The sequence below is a fragment of the Lissotriton helveticus genome, chromosome 3_1 (assembly GCF_964261635.1).
Source record: "Lissotriton helveticus chromosome 3_1, aLisHel1.1, whole genome shotgun sequence".
NCBI lineage: Eukaryota > Metazoa > Chordata > Amphibia > Caudata > Salamandridae > Lissotriton > Lissotriton helveticus.
The window spans coordinates 2,049,350,366-2,049,368,660 of NC_136061.1; the positions used below are offsets into that span (position 1 = coordinate 2,049,350,366).

At 39.9% G+C, this 18,295-nt stretch overlaps 1 protein-coding gene across 4 annotated transcripts in view; it reads right to left on the bottom strand.

The window, feature by feature from the left end:
• Positions 1–18,295, bottom strand: part of NTRK3 (neurotrophic receptor tyrosine kinase 3) — a 1,749,208-nt gene that overhangs the window by 879,470 nt on the left and 851,443 nt on the right. The window lies entirely within an intron of this gene.

Here is an 18,295-nt window from a genome sequence, read left to right on the forward strand (position 1 = left end):
TAGTCCTGGATTGTGAAAATGATCATCAACATTTTAATTCTGAAAGTTGCGGAAATACAACATGACGGGATTGGCTTTCAAGAATTCCAAGAGTTATAAATGGCTCTGACATGATTTGGCCTTGTGGAAACGTGTGGTAGAGAGCGAGAAGTCATTTATTGTATGTAACATATTTTTCCAAACCAATGGAGGTTTTCTTTCAGAAAGTGGCGGGCTGAAAGTAATAACAGCACAACAGAGTGTAAGCTGTTCATAGGACATCCTTCGACGTCATGGAAAGTAAGTTAACTTTAAGGAGTTCTGAATTCTGATTTGTTATGTTGTATGTTTTTTTTTAAACACAATCATTTTGATTGTGTTTTTTTTTCCCCGCTGTTATATGATGAATACCTTCAAGTCACTGTTTTTAGTGAAATTTGATACATTCTGAGAACAGCAAAAATAAACCATTTAACATGTATAATTAATTCTGTACTGTTTGCATTTATGATGTACATGTAGAACTGTGTAGGAGGCATGGAGAAGGTGAGGCTTCTGTAAGTGTCAAAGTTGTTGCATACAATGCTCATATTCTACGTAGTCTTTCATATGATAGACTACATTTCCACAATGAGATACCTAAGCAAAGGAAACACAGGTGATATGATTGTGGAATGAGCAAAAAAAATTGCACGTTTTTCAATTATATTACCTGTGTTTCCTAACATTACACATCACATTGTGTAGATGAGGTTTAGGCCTGTTCCTGGAGACAGAGGAGGTCTGACATTTGTTCAAGAGTGCAGTGGACATGACTCACTTCGTTGGTAGGCCTGCACATGTATTATCTCCTCTGTATTCTTCAACAAACCTAAATTTCATCTGCAAGTCTGAGTAGGACTTACCTGAAACAAATCTGTGGATAGGTTACACCTTATCGGCATCTTGAAACAATCATTTAAAATGTTAGGGTCAGATTTATGATGGCCGTGCACCTCTTTTGCTCCGCTGTGGGTCACTTTTGTGTAAAAGATGCACCATGTTGCAAGATAGGTTTCAGTTCATCTCCAGCAAGATACCATCAGTTTAAAATGTATATAATTAGCACTGTGTAGGGGGCATGCAGAAGCTGAAGCTTTTGTAAGTGTCAACGTTGTTGCATGCAGTGCTGCACTTCTGGGTACTGTTTCATATGCTGGACTACATCTGCACTATGAGATACCTAAGCAAAGGCAACACAGGTGATGTGATTGTGAAATCAGGAAAAGAAACTCCACATTTTTCAATTACATCACCTGTGTTTCCTAAGTTTATGAATGACATTGTGCAGATGAAGTTTAGGTCTGTCCACGGACACAGAAGAGGTCTGGCCTTTGTTCAAGAGTGAAGTGGACATGACTTACTTCATTGGTAGGCCTTCACATGTATTATCTCCTCTGTATTCTTCAACAAGCATAAATTTGATATGCAATCCTGAGTAGGCCTCACCTTAAACAAACCTCTGGAGAGGCCACACCTTATCGTCATCCTGAATCAATCATTTCAAATGTTAGGGACAGATTTATGATAGGTGTATGCCTCTTTTGCGCCACTGTGCGTCACTTTTGTGATGCAGCGGCGGTGCAAAAGATTTGCTATGAGGCGACAAAATTACAAATTGATGCATCTAGGCAGATGTGTCATGCTGTAAAAAACCCGTGCCACATGAAACCGATGCAGCAGTGATGCAAAAGATGCACCATGTTGCAAGACAGGCCTGACTTCATCTCCAACAAGATAAGAAGCTAAGTCTTCTGTAAATGTCAAAATTGTTGTATATACTGCTCAACTTCTATGTACTCTTTGATATGCTAGACTCCATCTGCACTATGAGATACCTAACCAAAGGCAACACAGGTGATGTGATTGTGAAATGAGGAAAAGAAACTCCACATTTTTCAATTACATCACCAGTGTTTCCTAAGTTTACGAATGACATTGTGCAGATGAACTTTAGGTCTGTCCACGGACACAGAAGAGGTCTGGCCTTTGTTCAAGAGTGAAGTGGACATGACTTACTTGATTGGTAGGCCTTCACATGTATTATGTCCTCTGTTCTCTTCAACAACTCGAAATTTCATTTGGAACCCTGAGTAGGCCTCACCTCAAACAAACCTCTGGATAGGACACATCTTATTGGCATCCTGAAACAATCATTTAAAATGTTAGTGTCTTGCGACACTTTTGTGAGACAACAGCAGTGCAAAAGATGCACCATGTTTTAAGATAGGCCTCACTTCATCTGCATCAAGATACTGTTAGTTTAAAATGTATATCTTTAGGACTGTGTAGGGGGCCTGGAGAAGCAGAAGCTTCTGTAAGTGTCAAAGTTGTTGAAAAACTGTTTGTCCTTCAATCTTTTCCCTTGTCTTTTCTAATTTTTAAATACATGTTTTAATATTTTTCAAATGTTTGTTCTCTCTTTCACAGATTGAAAGTATAAAAATAAAAAGTGAGTAAGTTAACGACAATTATAAGGTAAATGTTTTGTACTCTTTTCGTTACATTTCTATCACATTCACCTACTATTAGTTCCACAGCTTCATTTCTTTAACCCTCAGTTTCCTGCCTTTGCTACTTTCCTCATTCCTTTCTCTATTACCTACTTACTCAACTCCTCCCTCTCTTCTCATAGTTACTCACTCTTGTTCACTCACTCCGTCTCTATTACTCTTAGTGTCTTTGACTGATCACTCTTTCACTACTTGTTCATAATGCTTTCTCTGTGTAGTTGAAGCACACTAAGGGGCATATTATGAACACAGCCAATAAAATTATTGCTGTTTTTATTGGCAGAAAACTGCTGCAAAAGTGGTTTTAGCGGCAGTTTTCTGCCGCAAAAGCGGCTTTAGCGACATATTTCTGCCGATAAAAGCTGCAAAACTTTTATTGGCTATGTTGATGATATGGCTCTATGTTATTTACATTTCTTTGCTGTTTTAATTAATCTTTTTCTGTTATTTTTTCTTTTCTGTTTTCTGTTTTTTCTCTCTGTTATTCCACATGTTTTAATCTTATTTTGAACATTCACTCACATTCTCCAAGAAACTCTTCTTTGTTATTGTTCTACTCTCTTTTTTTTCTTTCACCTCCTTTTTTATTTTGTTTTTCACAATTATACCCTCTTCTATCTTTTCTTCGGTAAATAGATCTAATAAACAGTATCTCTGGTTTACTCCCTATAGCTGTCTTTCTTTTAACATTACTCTCTGTTTACTTCCCTTATACTAACTCTTTTTTTTTTTTGGTTCGCTCCCGGTTCGCGAACCGGGAAGCGAACGGGGAAGCGAACCAAAAAAAATAGAGCTTGCCAGAGTGCTAAACATTCTAGCAATTTTTTTGAAAGGGGAGGTAGTTCTGAAAAGAACTTTTTTTTTAATGTTTTTGTTGTTTTATATATTTATTTTTTTTCTGAACATTTTTTGGTTTTTTTGTATTTTTTGAACAGTTTTATGTTTTTTTTGGTTTTTGATGGAGGGGAAACAACAAAAAACAGGCATTGGAAAGGGCTCAACAGGAGCAAAAAAAAAAAATTACTGTCTGTGGCGTTTAGGGCAATTGTGATTTTCATAAGCTCGGTTGATTAAGGTAATACTCATATTACCACAAGACAGTAATGCACCACAATACAAGCAGGTAAACTTCATATGGACAAAGTTGTCCTGAATGTTTGGCACGGTTTCCTGTGCCTCTGCTGCTGTCAAAGATATCTGTGATGATGACCTGGCCACAGGAGTTGTTGGGTTGTCCTGCTGGTCACGCATCTCTGCCCGGCTGTAGTTTAATGGATGCCACCTGCTCATGTGACGATGCATGGTGTAGTTACCGAAGCTATACTTTTTTAATGTGCCTCTAGATAACTTCTCTTTACATATGAGGCAGGTGACATATCTGGCATTTACTTTCTTCTGCCCTTCAGGGATCGAAAAAAACTGCCAAATAAAACTGGTTTTCCGATGAGAAACCCGGGGCTGCTCTTGTAAAAACTGTGGTCCTTCTGTCTCCTCTTCCTCTTGCTCATCCTCTTCCTCCTCTGTGTTGCTGATGAACTGGGGAGGTGGTCCTCTCTTCCCATGAGGAGGTGGTGGTGGTGGTGGGGGTCCACCAGCTGAAGCTACCAATGAAGCCATTGCTGAAATATCAAAATAGGTCTTCCTCTCACAAAGATGAAAGTCAGAGTGAGGAAAGAAGGAGGGGTTTTCATCATTTGGGAAAACAATAGTTCTAAACCAATGAAAAGTGTTATTTTTAGGTCACCTGACCTAGCCTTACATCATTATGAAACCAAAAGTGAAATGAACCAATGAAAAGTTTTATTAACAAGTCACATGACCTGTTACGCTTATGTTACGCGCCCCGGATTGCTTCCGGGTCGCTGCGCTTCGCGCCTCGGTTCGCGCTCCGGAGCACTTCCGGGTGCGCTAACGCGACGTGTCATAAGACGCATTACGCGTCAACGCGATACGTCGCGCCCCTGATCGCTTCCGGGGAGCTGCGCTTCGCGTCTCAGTTCGCGTACCGGAGAACTTCCGGGTGCGCTAACGCGGCACATCATAAGACGCATTACGCGACAACGTGATACGTCGCGCTTCCGCGACGCGTCACGATGTTGATTTCTAACGCGGCAGTTGCGCAAACGGAACGTTTACCGGTTCGCGGACCGGGTCGCGGCATCAAATTGAGCTAATGGGAAGCTTCCCGGTTCGCGAACCGGGAGCGAAGAAAAAAATATATAAAAAAAAAAAATTATTAATAAACATATAACATATATTTTGGGATTTAAAGAAGAATACATTTTACAGCTACAGATATTAGCTTTTAACTAACCATATATAGTTAGGAATTAGCATTTACAAAACCTTGAAAATTCACTGAAAAAACCATAGGTTATAGACCATATATAGTTAGGAATTAGCATTTAAAAAACCTTATTTTACTCACACAAAACCATTGAAATTCCATATATAGTTAGTTGTACTAACTATATATCGCGCACCCGCAATCCACTGCTGATCATGTCACATATTACATCATTCATGACATGGTCAGTGACATCACTGATGACATCACTGATGACATCTCAAATGACATCACTGATGACATCACTGATGACATCTCAAATGACATCACTGATGACATCACTGATGACAACATCCAGTGACTGTATTTTTCTGTAAAGTTAAAATATGTCTTACATATTGAAGAATGAGTGGATGTATAAGTTTCTTGATGAAGGATTTAGTAGGGGCATGACTGACTGTATGAGTGACTGATTAAATGTGTCTCACTGAGTGCATGGGTTAGTGACTAAACTGTCTTAATTTGTGCATCATTATGTCTGTTGTTCTGTAAACTGCTGCATGTGTTGATCAGTAGCTATATGATTAACTATATGGGTTATTGATTGGTTGCCCAAGCATTTGTATGGGAGACTGAGTGTGTGTGTGGGTGGCTGGGAGGTGTATGACTCTCTGCATAGATGTGTGAGCAGTTGATTCACTAGATGTATGGGTTCAAAAGTGCATGTGGAAACAGCTGTATGGGCGGTTGACTGTGTGCATGAGTGTATTGGTGAGTGAATGGATATCTCAGTGCTACATGTCAAAGTAAGTACATATGTAAAATACAGTACATGTGAGAGTTGACATATATAAATAACTGTGCATAAGAGCCAGTGAATGTGTGAGTGGCTGTATGGATCATTGTGAACTTGTATCCAGGATTGTATAAGTGAGTAAATATGTTTTAGTATATGTTTGAATAAGTAAGGTGTGTATAACTGTATAGTTGAGGAAATGGAGGTGTGATTGATTCTTTGCATGACTGACTAGGTGTGTGAGTAACTCCATGGATGAGTGACAGTCTGTGAGTGTATGTTTATACTGAGTGTATCTAAGATTATATAAGAGTCTGAAGAGGTTCATCATAATATCACATGAATGATGTCATCAGTGATGTGATCAGTAATGTCAAATGAGATGTCATCAGTGATGTCATTTGAGATGTCATTTGAGATGTCATCAGTGATGTCATCAGTGATGTCATTAGTGATGTCATTAGTGATGTCATTTGAGATGACATCAGTGATGTCATCAGTGATGTCATCAGTGATGTCATTTGAGATGTCATCAGTGATGTCATCAGTGATGTCATTTGAGATGTCATCAGTAATGTCATCAGTGATGTCATTTGAGATGTCGTCAGTGATGTCATCAGTGATGTCACTGACCATGTCATGAATGATGTAATATGTGACATGATCAGCAGTGGATTGCGGGTGCGCGATATATAGTTAGTACAAATAACTATATATGGAATTTCAATGGTTTTGTGTGAATAAAATAAGGTTTTTTAAATGCTAATTCCTAACTATATATGGTCTATAACCTATGGTTTTTTCAGTGAATATATATATATATATATATATATATATATATATATATATATGCTTGTTATATTTGCATATTTAAAAAGCATTTGGAAATTAAAATATAGATTATGAATAATATTTTTTATACTTTTATATTAGACATGTGTATATAAATGGAAACATAAGCACATACAAATATAAGTGTGTGTGTGTTTGTTTAAAAGTTTATATTTATATATATATATATTTACATAAATATACATATTATATAAGTTTAAATATTACTCAAACATATTTCATTTACATTACATTATTGCTATGTTAAAATATTTAATACTTACTCTTTTTAACTATATATTAAAAAATAATATTATTGAATATATTTTGGGGGATATTTGTGTAAAGCAATATTTATTTTTTATATTATTGTACTTACCGTTATATGTATAGAAAAACAATATTTTTGTGATCAATATGTTTGGTAAGATATTTCTGTGTCACAATATTTTTGGTGTCAATATTGTGTCAGTGATCTAAAATTCAGATGGCCCCAGTCATACAGAGGACTATTCCAAATACCAAATCTAAGGGTCATATTTCTGCTTTTAGGTTTTTGTCTTGGAACATCGCAGGGATCCACAGCAAGTTGATACTGAAACATTGGATGTCCCTGATTGAACAATTTAACTTTGTCACTATGCAAGAAACCCTGTCCTTAACTCTGCTTGATTACACTGGGTATTCTTGTTCTTCCAGTCCTGTATTTCCAATTTCATCAGGCTTCTCAAAGGAGGACTATCAATCTATCTATATATATAAAAATGAATGTCTGTCTGTCTGTCTGTGTGTTTGTCCTTTATGCATTACTACACCATTCATCCGATCGCCATGAAACTTTGGGAAGTTGTTGAGTACACTCCCGTGAAGGTTTCTAGCATAATACATTTTAAAATATCGAAGCAAGATTAGAAGCTGTTCGAATAAAAACTGATCAAGCCCGTTCTTCTCAAACGAACGACCATCGAGAATCGCTCCGAAGGTGAATTCCTCTAATGTAACCCGGCCCTCCTTGAGCGCAGCTACGTGCACTGAGGGGGGGGGGGGGGGGGGGGGAGAAGCTGCCCAAACATGTCGAATCAGTTTTCGTTGTGCCAAGACGGGGTGTTGGCGAGACGGTGAGGGATCGGGAATGAACCCGAGTCGTGATGGGGCGCAAGGTATGAGCGTGTAAGCGCTGTGCTCTCGCGCTCGTGTTCAAAAGAATACCAAGCTCGATGAAGCCTAATCTGGTTCCAAATAGAACCGGAGGGGAAGTAGTCTAGGGTGAAAGACACAGGGGCCAATATTGAGTGCGAGACACAAGTATCATTAGAAAGCGTACACAAACCAGAGAAAACAGTTTAAATGTCGCCTAAAAAGGCCATTTAGAGGTATTCAGAAGATATAGGCCAATCCCAGAAAACATAGGAAACTGAGATAATCATCTTTCTGAGCAGCAGCAACATTCCTTTCTTCTAAGATCGCAGCAACGCGTGACGGGTAAGCTAGTATGGAATAAATTAGGAATCAAAGCAAAAATAGTTCCCATGGATTTTAGTTGCTCTGAGATTCAGGTATTAGAGTTTGTTTATTAACATTTTTTATAACAATGATTTCTCTATCTCCGTTAATAGGAACTTTTTATCTTTATTTAATATTGTTGACAAACGAATGTCCAATATCAATTCCTGAAAAATCTAAATGTGATACTTCGATCTGTGATGACTTTAATGCTAAACTAAGGGCCTTATTATGATCTTGGTATATGGGATACTCTGTCACAAACGTAACAGATATCCTGTCCGCCATATTACAAGTTCAATAGGCTATAATGAAACTTGTAATACAGTGGATGGGATATGCGTCAAATTTGTGATGGAATATCCCATCCGCCAAGATCGTAATCAGGCCCTTACTCTTTTTTAACATCTGATATCAGTTGTTTATTTCAATGTAATATGTGCTCTGTGTTTGGCCGTACTGATAGCAGAGGTATTGAGCTGGATGATTATCTCCTGGACTGTGAACTTGTAAACAATCACAAATCTGTTTATGAAAGGAAAACACGGTTCCTACATTTCATGGTAGAGGGTGTAAATCCATAATTGGCTATGTGTTTATAACCCAAGGGCTAACACAGTATTTAATTAAATGTGACATACTGCATTCTAGCTTTAGTGACCATAATCTAATACCAGCTAATTTATCTTTTCTGATGAAAATTATTAGAAGCCCGATGCATGCAATGGAGCAACCAGAATGGACGCAGGCTTGCCTGGCATCTGCCCGACCCAATCATATTTTTGGATTGTTATATTGAATCGAACCATGTTATTTTTATGACCTGCTTATCTGAGATTCCTGTGGGGGAGAACTTATGCAATAAGTTTAATGCTTTAATTAACTTAATACATATTTCATTGCTTAAGTTAGTTGGTATATCTGTTCCCCAAATTGGTTGTTATTTCGACATGTGAAGAAGAGTTTGAGAATAGCTATGACTGCTTTCACAGAAATCCCATTGTAACCACTAGGGTTCAGGCACACTATAAGAGACTTTGGGGAAAAGAAAACGTGAAATTCAAAAGGTTAAATTGGACCGTCTGTCTAAAGCACCTTCGCTAAAGAATTTGTGTGAATGCTGGAGAGCGGTCAGTGATTCTAAAACACAAAAGTCAGCACTTTCCTTAATGGGTAGCCGCATCATGGGTGACCAGTGGGCAACACACTTTAGCAACATATATTGCAGAACCTCTGATGGTAATGATTCCACTGACCTGCTATTTTTAAACAATACAAATGACAACTGCTCTCTGAATAATAGCTCCTCCTCTAAGCTTTTGGGCCAGACAGAGTGCCTATTCACATTTTTAAATGCTGAATAGGTCTCTTGACAACTTTGCTCACAAACATTATGATTGATCTAGATTTACAGGTCCTTCCCTCCTCATGGTCAAGTTCCATTATTTTCCTGGTTTTTAAAAAAGGTAACCGGACAGACCCTAAATACTACAGACCCATATCCTTAATCGACTCCACTATCAAAATAATGGGTAGAATTTTTTTTAACAGATTAAGATATAGGTGTTATGATAACGTTTTATATCCCTGTGAATACTGGATTCGAGAAAGATTAGGAACGATGGAACCGTGCTTAAATTTTGATCTGATAATAGGTAAATATACCATATCCAAAAAGACCCCCTTATACGTTGCCTTTATGGACTTATCCTCTGCCTTTGGTGTGGTTAATCACAATAAGTTATGATTATTTTACTGGAACTGGGGATAGACATTTTGATTGTTAATGTTTTAGCCTACTTACATCAAAACCTGACTGCTAGCTCAGTGCAATGGCGAACTATGTGATCCTTTTCGTTTGTACCATGGTGTACGGCAAGTTGTGTTTTAGACCCACTTTTTTCATTTCCTTTTAATTTTAAATGTTAATCAACTCAATGATTTTTTAAACACCATTACACAAGATGTTCCTTAGGCCAACTCTTTCCAAAATACCCATACCTTTGTATGCTGAAGATGCTGTACTTTTAGCATAAGCTCCTAATGCTTTGAGGTGTTTGGTACAAGCTTTTTCTGAATTTATGCTTGATGTAAACCTTTCAACTTACTATACTAAATTCAACACCATGGCCCAAGGACCCAAACACTATTTGTTGCATACCCTATGTGTCAACATAAACAACATAAGGAGTGTCCTTAGATTCCCTCATTTAGGTCTTGCTTTGACGCCAATGAATCTGGGGCAGAAAATGTCAGGTATAGGAATACACAATTTAAGAAAGCTGTATGTTTTTATTTAAGATCTGTAAAGCAGTGAGGGGTAAGCCAATATCTTCACTTATATTCATATATTCTAAGCAATGTGTACCTGTGGCCAGTTATGGTAGCGAAATTAGTGGTCACTGAGAATGTCGAGCACTGCTTTTGCAAGGGTCTGCTTTCACTTCGTCTATCAACCTTCCTACTACTTTTGTGATGAGGAATCGGCTCTGCCATATCTTGAGGACTCTAGTAAGGGCCCACACCGCCAAATCTGTAGTCAGACCGCTAGCCAGATTAGGAGCTTCCTCCTGTTTGGTGGGCTGGTTTTTGCCATTTCCATGTCAGTGCCTCAGAAAATGGGCACTGCAATGGGAACACCAAAAATAGTTCCTGCAGGAACTGGGGTGCAGGCCCACAGGGTGCCCCCCTGTGGGCATCCTCATATGGAGAAGGGAAAGAGGGGCCTGAAGGGCTCCCTTTGCTTCCTCTCCACTAAGGTGTTTGTGGAGGAGGAAACTCCATGACCGTGTCCTGCCGAGCATTTTGTGGCCTCCTGACTGTCGCAACATCACCAGGAAATGGCAATTCCCTGGTGGCTGCTGTGGGGCTGTGGCAGTACATCCGCCTTAGTCATAATGGAGCAGTCAGGAGACCACCACTGCCGTGCTCCCATTAGTCTGGTAGTCGATGGACCACCAGACGCGTAATCGGGGTTAAGTCCTCTCCTATTTTAACTTTCAGTATGGAACAATCACAGAGCCTCTTTTAGTCACCACTTATTTCATGATTAATAACATAAGTAAATACAAATAAACAACGTTTATTGTGTTCAGTGTGATTGGGTTTGGGTTTGTATATTCCCTGGCTACACTCTGTTAAGCAACATTTAGCTGATTTTGGCAAACCTGCTTTATTTGACAATACCTTATCAATATGCGGGGATGACAAACATTCTATGAAGCATGTATTTATGGAAAGAACAAGAACCTGTGCTTTAAGGGAAAGTTTAGAAATATGTATAAATGTGAACCCCCTCCCTAACACCCACCCCAGCCCAGAATCATATCTATTATATGTGTCTTACAACTGGGAAAGAACCCTAGTAATCAAATTCAGGGCTAGCTCTATATAAGTTTTCTGCTGAGTTATTACTGGAATCTTGAAGGGAAGGAATGTGATAATGTGTCTTCTCAATCCTTATTGCACTTTGTGGTATTTTTTAAGCTGTCCAAATCTTTATGTGTTCAAAATGTATTACCTCTTTTTAAGACTCACAATTTTAAACAATGCAGAGTTGCTCTTCGACTTTTTTTACAGTTGCTACCCAGCACTAATGCATGCTTTAGAATTGGCAGTTTTCTTAAAGCAGCTGTATCTTATTGCAGGAGTCTCCATTTTTAGATTATGATATCTTTGTACTGCATATTGTTCAAAACTGCAGCATATTATATGTGTCCTTTATATTTTGTTTCTTATCTTTTTGTATTGTCTTTGACACTCAAATAAAGAATTGATTGATTGTTTGATTGATTGAATCCACCTTCAATATGGACTTCCAGTATGATCCAGTCTGGGATTTTGCAGTTCTGGGTGAAAGTGAGATGAGAGTTGTGAAAAGTGTTGGTCTATTTGATATATCTCCATTTGGGATGCTGCAGGTCCCATGACGTATTAGCAGAATGTAACTTCGAACCACACACTCTTAGTGTATCACCTTGCCATAGATAGTCTCTGATTTGGCAGTAAATATTGAGTAGCAGTGTGGTGAGTATTGACATTGGTAGAATATTGATGACATAGTTAAAGCTTGGAGCAATCACAATTTTGATTATATACACCTCCACTTGGAGAGCTGTAGGTCCCTCCAGATCATAATATCCTCATTAATTTGCTCAGTGCAAACCTCTATATTATCCTTGATCATTGCCTGTGGATTGTTGCTGATCAGGATGCACTGAATCCTCATCGTCACTAATGAGGGAAGGGCAATTCATGTAGGAAGTGTGTGCTTGTGGACATCATCATAGGCCTAATGTATTATTTAACTGGAGAATGTGGCTAATTGGGAGATAACCTCCATGAGTGCTGGTACAGAGGTTTTGAAAGGGAATGCCAGCAGGATGTCATCTGTGTAGGCATCGGTTTTAGATTTCCTGCAGGAAAACAGCGGGCACCCCTGTCTTGTCCCCCTGCCAAAACTGAACACACAAGGAATATCATTAGTTTGTTATTCGTGAGCCTGTAACTTTTGTAAAAACATAAGCTTTAGCTCTTCTGTCTCAAAGCTAAGGCCTCTAATAAAAATGTGAAAAGTAGAATACCAGTGTTGCCTCAAGCTACCTTAATCAAGCAATGCTTAAGAAGAGGGATGGCTATTTAGATTTCCCGTCTTTTTAGAGAACATGGTGGTGTCTAAATTCAGATAGTGTAATTATATGTAATTTTATGATGCCTTGGTCTCAAGTTTCAGACTCACTACAACAGTTTAATCAACTTTTGGAAAGTCTTCTGGGGGGAGCACAGCCCCATTTAAGATGAATCTCTTGCCAATAGCATTTCAGTCATAAAAAGAGCTGTTGACTTTACCAATATGTTTTAGCAATGTTGTACACCGGCATGTCTGCTGTTCATCATGGCTAAAAGTCAGTGGGGTAAAGTCAGTGCTATAGAGTGGTGTGGAGTGGAGTGTCATAAAGTGTAGTACAGTGGAGCCTTATGGAGTGGAACAGAGTGGAACAGAGTGGCGTGAAGTGGCATACAGTAGAGTTGAGTGGAGTGGAAAAGAGGGGAATGGGGTGTCATTGAGTAGCATACAGTGTTGTGGATTGTCGTGGAATGAGAAGAGTGTTGTAGAGTGGGAGGGCATAGAGCTAAGAGGCGTAGAGTGGGGTACAGTGTCAGAGTTGAGTAGAGTGTCTTAGAGTGAAGTGGCATAGAGAATCATGGAGTGTTGTAGAGCAGAGTGGAGTAGCAAAGAGGGTGTTGCGTATACTGAAGTAGAGTGTTACAGAGTAGAGTGGCACAGAGTATAGCAGATTGTCATAGAGTGTTCTGTGTCATTGAATAGAGTGGAGTAAACTAGTATAGAGTTGCACAGAACGTTGTAGAGTAGAGTAGTGTCATTGAATGTTATAGAGTGGAGTGCAGTACAGTAGAGTGGAGTGGCTTAAAGTGAAGTAGAATGTCAGTGGAGCACAATTTCATGGAGCAGAGCATCACAAAGTGGAGCGGAGTGCTGTAGAATGAAGTTTAGTAGAGTGGCGTAATGTATAGTGGTGAAGAGTAAACTGGTATAGAGTGCAGTGGCGTAGTCTGCACTGATTTTGAGTAAAGTTCTGTAAAGTACATTGGTGTGGAGTGCAGTGAAATAGAGTAGCAAAGAGTGTAGTGCATAAACTAGAGCAGTGCAGAGTGGCGTAAAGTGGGGTAGAGTGGCATAGAGTGGGGTGATGCAGAGGTGACTACTAGAGTGGTATAGAGAGCATGGGTGTAGAGTGCAGTGGCAAAGAGTGCAGTGGTGTAGAGTGCAGTGGAATAGAGCTCCCTAGAGTGGTGTAAAGGTGAGTGGTGCAGAGTAGAGTGTGGTCGCACAAACCACTCATACAGAATAGAATGTCAGAGTGCAGGTTTGTAGAGTGCAGGGTCATAGATTGGTGCAAAGTAGAGTGGTGGTGCAAAGTAGAGTGATGCAGAGAGCAGAAGAGTAGAGTACAGTGAAGCAGAGTAGAATAGAGTGATGTGCAGTGTAGTGGTGTAGAGTGATGTAGCATGCAGTATCATAGAGTACAGTGACACAGAGTAGAATGCTGTATAGTATAGTGGTGTAAAGTGCAGTGGTGCAAAGTAGTTGGAATAGGTGTAGTTGCACAGGGTGCATTGGGTTTGGGTAAAGTGGTGGAGAATGCATTGGAGTAGAATGAAGTAGTTTAGAGTACAGTGGCTTAGCGTAGCCTGCAGAGTCATAGTGTGATGCAGCGTATAGTGCAGTGCCAAAGAGTGTAATGGTGTAGAATGGAGTGTTTGAGAGTAGAGGGGAGTGGTCTGGGTAAAGTAAAGTGGTGCAGGGTAGAGCACAGTGGCATAGATTGGACTGCCACACAGTGGAGTATGGTGCTGTATTGTGCAGTGGCACAAAGTGCAGTAGCGCAAAGTAGATTATTTCAGAGTAGAATGAAGTGATGTAAAGTGGAGTGGTTCAGGGTAGAGTGGAGTGATATAGAGCAGTGGTATAGAGTGCAGTGTTGCGGTGTGAGGTGGTGCAGAGTGGAGGGGCGTAGAGTGGAGTGGAATGGTGTAGAGTGTGGTGGCAAATAATGTAACGGTGCACAGTAGGTGGAGTACACTGTTATACAGTAGAGTTATGTAGAATAGAGTGGAGAGGCATAGAGTTAAATGGTGCAAAGTACAGTGTCACAGAGTGCAGTTGCCCACAGTGGATTAGCGTGGCATTGAGTACATTGGCATGGACTGCAGTAGGATGGTGCAGAGTAGAGTGCAGTAGCATAAAGTAAAGTGGCTTAGAGTAAAGTTGCATAGAGGACAGTGGAAGAAAGTGCTGTGCTGCAGATTAGAGTGTTGTATAGTGCAGTGGTGTATAGTAGAGTGCATTGGTTGAGGCCAATTGTGTAGAGTGTTGCAGAGCAAAGTGACAGAGTGCAATGATGTGAAGTAGTGTAGAGTGCAATGGCGTAGAGTATAGAGGCATACAGTGCATTGGTACAGAGTAGATCGGCACGGAGTGCTGTGACATAGAGTGCATTGATTTTTAGCAAAGTGGTGTAGAGAGCAGTGGCATAGAGTGCAGTGATATAGAACAGAGTGGCAAAGTGTGGAGTGGTGCAGAGTGGAATGCTGCAGAATGGAATAGAGTGGTGTAGGCTGGATTAGCATAGACTACATTGTCTCAAAGTAAAATGAAGTGACATAGAGTGCAGTGGTATAGAGTAGGGTACCGTTAAATTCAGTGGTGCAGAGTAGGTTAGAGTGGCTTAGAGTAGAGTGGCCTAAAGTAGAGTGGCATAGAATGGGGGATACAGAATAGAGTAGCATAGTGTTCAGTGGCAGAGATGATACTGTTGCAGAGTAGAGTGACATAGAGTGAAGTGGCATAGACTGCAATGGTTCAGAGTGGAGAGGTGCAGTGTAGAGAGCAGTGGCATAAGGTGGAGTGAGTCAGAGTAGAGTGAGGCAGACTGCATTGGCATAGATTAGAGTAGCACATAGCATAGAATGCAGCGGTGTGAGGTGCTGCAGAGTAGAGTGGTGCAGAGTAGAGTGTTACAGAGAGAAGAGACATAGAGTGCAGTGTTGCAGAGTGGAATACAGAAGTGCAGAGTGCAGTGATGTAGAACACAATGGCATAGAGTGATGTAGCCTTCAGTGGGATAGAGTAGTATGTTATGGAGTATGACGATATAAAGTGACATAGGACTGCAGTGGCATAGACTGCAGTGGCATTTAGTAAACTGTTTCAGAGAGAATGGAGTGGAGAGGTGCAGGGTAGATTATAGTGGCTCAGGGTATAGTGCATTGGCATAGAGTAGTGGCGTAGAGCATGCTGACTTAGACTAAAGTGGTGCAGCATTGAGTGCAGTGGTGTGTAATGTAGTGGGGCAGAGTGGAGTAGATTGGGGCAGAGTGGAGTATATTGGCACAGAGTGGAGTAGAGTGACATAAAGTGCAGCGGAATAGAGTACCATGGTGTAGAGTAGATTGTTTCAGAGTAGAGTAGAGTGGAGTGGTGTAGGGTTGAGTGGAGTGGTATAGAGTATTGGTGTAGAATACAATGGTAAAGAATGCAGTAGAGTGGCATAGACTGCAGTGGCATAGAGCAGAGTTGCACAGACTAGAGTGGCGCAGAGTAGAGTGGCAAAGATTTCAGTAGCGTAGACTGCAGTGGTGCAGAGTAGTGCGTTGTAGAGTGCAGTGGTTTAGAGTAGAGTGGTATGAAGTGGCATGGAGTGCGTTGGTGTAGAGTACAGTGGCGTATAGTGGTACACAATAAAGTGACTAGATTGCAATGGTATAGAATATAGCAGAGCAGTGGCATAGAGAGCAGTGGGGTGGAGTGTAATGGTTTTGAGTAAAGTGCTGTATAGTGCAGTGGCATACAGTGCATTGCCATTGAGTGGAGTGGGGCAGAGTGGAATAGAGTGGCATAGAGTGCAGTGGCATAGAGAAGGTTGGTTCAGACTAATTATAATTGTAATTTCATTTATTTAGCTCTTACTACCCCTGACAAGGCATGAAAGGGCTTTTCTGCAAATAGCACGCTACCCCAGAACTCAAAATGTATTAGTGGTGAATTAGTATAGGGAAATAATAAATACATTTGAGTGATGGACATGTGAGTTTGTTAGTTGAATTAAAAAGGATAGTGAAGGGATAGAAGAGGGAAGAGTCTAGAAAGTGTGTATTTGGAGTTCTTAGGAGGAGTAGGAGGAGGTTTGGGATGAGTAAAGGAGAGATGGAGGAGGGAAGAGTTTCTAAAAGTGGATTAGGAAGAGAGATGAGATATCGGATGCATCTAGGAGTGATACATGGAGGAAGGGTTTAGAAAGGTTTGTCTGGGAGATCTGAATAGTAAAAGAGGTACAAGATGATGTAAGGAGGGTTAGTGGAGGGAAGAGTATATAAAGGGATATTTTGGAGATCATAGTAATAGAATGGGATTTGAGTCAGAGAGTGGAGGTAGAGGATATATCGAGAGAGGTATAGGGTGAGAAATAGGGTTGTGCATTGGAGAAAGTAGTGGCATATGGTTTGGGATGAGTCAGAGAGTGGCGTTAGAGGACATATTGAGAGGTATAGGGTGAGATATAGGGTAGTGAATTGGAGACCCTGAATTAGAAGTTAGGTGATAAATCTAAGGATACATAAGCACATGGAAGGTGTATATGTATAAGGAATGTAACATATCTACATTTAACTTGTATTTATTAAACGCATACTTTAATGTGTTGCTGTACTTCAAGCTAAATAGTTTGCTTTATACATGTTATACATAGAATAATATAGCCATAGGTAATATGCAGAGGTGTTAAGCAGACTAAATGAATATCTATATATTTATAAACATAATTATTTGATACATTTATATAAAGGAATGAACATGTCTAGAAACATGTATATAATCTAAATAAACGCGTATATACACAGAAATGTGCTGTATATTTATGTTTGAGTATGGTAGTTATGTGAGGGTGAGCCAACTCTTGAATAGTCTGAAGATAACATAAAATAGATATCTATTGATATTATGTTTGGGGATATAGAGTTCCGTAGTTTGGCTGCTTGAAAACAGAAGGCTGTGCCACCTATGTTTTTTTAATTGTATGATGATGGGTTTTGTGGTGTGGTACCAATCTGTAACGGATGTTCTTTTGTTGAGTGTATTTGGTGATTTTATTCCTGATGAAGAGAGGCCCTGTTCTCTGCATCACTTTGTGGGTGATACAAGGCAGCTTGAATGTGGATCTTCTGACAACTGGTAACCACACTAGGACCTTCAAGGCAGGGCTGGTGAGGGCTTGTAGATTTACATGTAAGAGTAGTCTGGCAGCAGAGTTCTGAGTCCATTGCAGTACTTTCATAGCTGTTTAAGATGATCTACAGGAGAAGCTATTGACATAGTCTAGTTTAGACACTACAAGAGAGATAATAGCCTGGACCTTGTGTGGAACTCCCAGGTGGGGGAAGATACATTGCATACATTTTATAGTCAGGAAGCTTCATCTTGATAATTGGTCCACTTGGACCTTCATTGATAGCTTGGAGTACAAGGTAATCCTGAGGTTTCTTACTTCCTTAGATACTTTAGGCGGTGTTCCCAGGTCATCAAGCCAGGCAGCGAGAGGGTCAAAATGTTTCCAATAGCAACATGTGAATATTTCTGTTTTGGAAGCATTCAGTTTCAGGTGTCTCCATGTCATCTGCTAAGCCACAGCTCTGAAGCAACAGACAACTTGTCAATTTCCAATATTTGGGGCGTTTTCCATTTTAAGGAGTATTTGTGTGTCATCTGCATATTTATAGCATGTGAGGTGAAAATCATTGCTCAGTACCAGTAATGACTTCATGTAGATG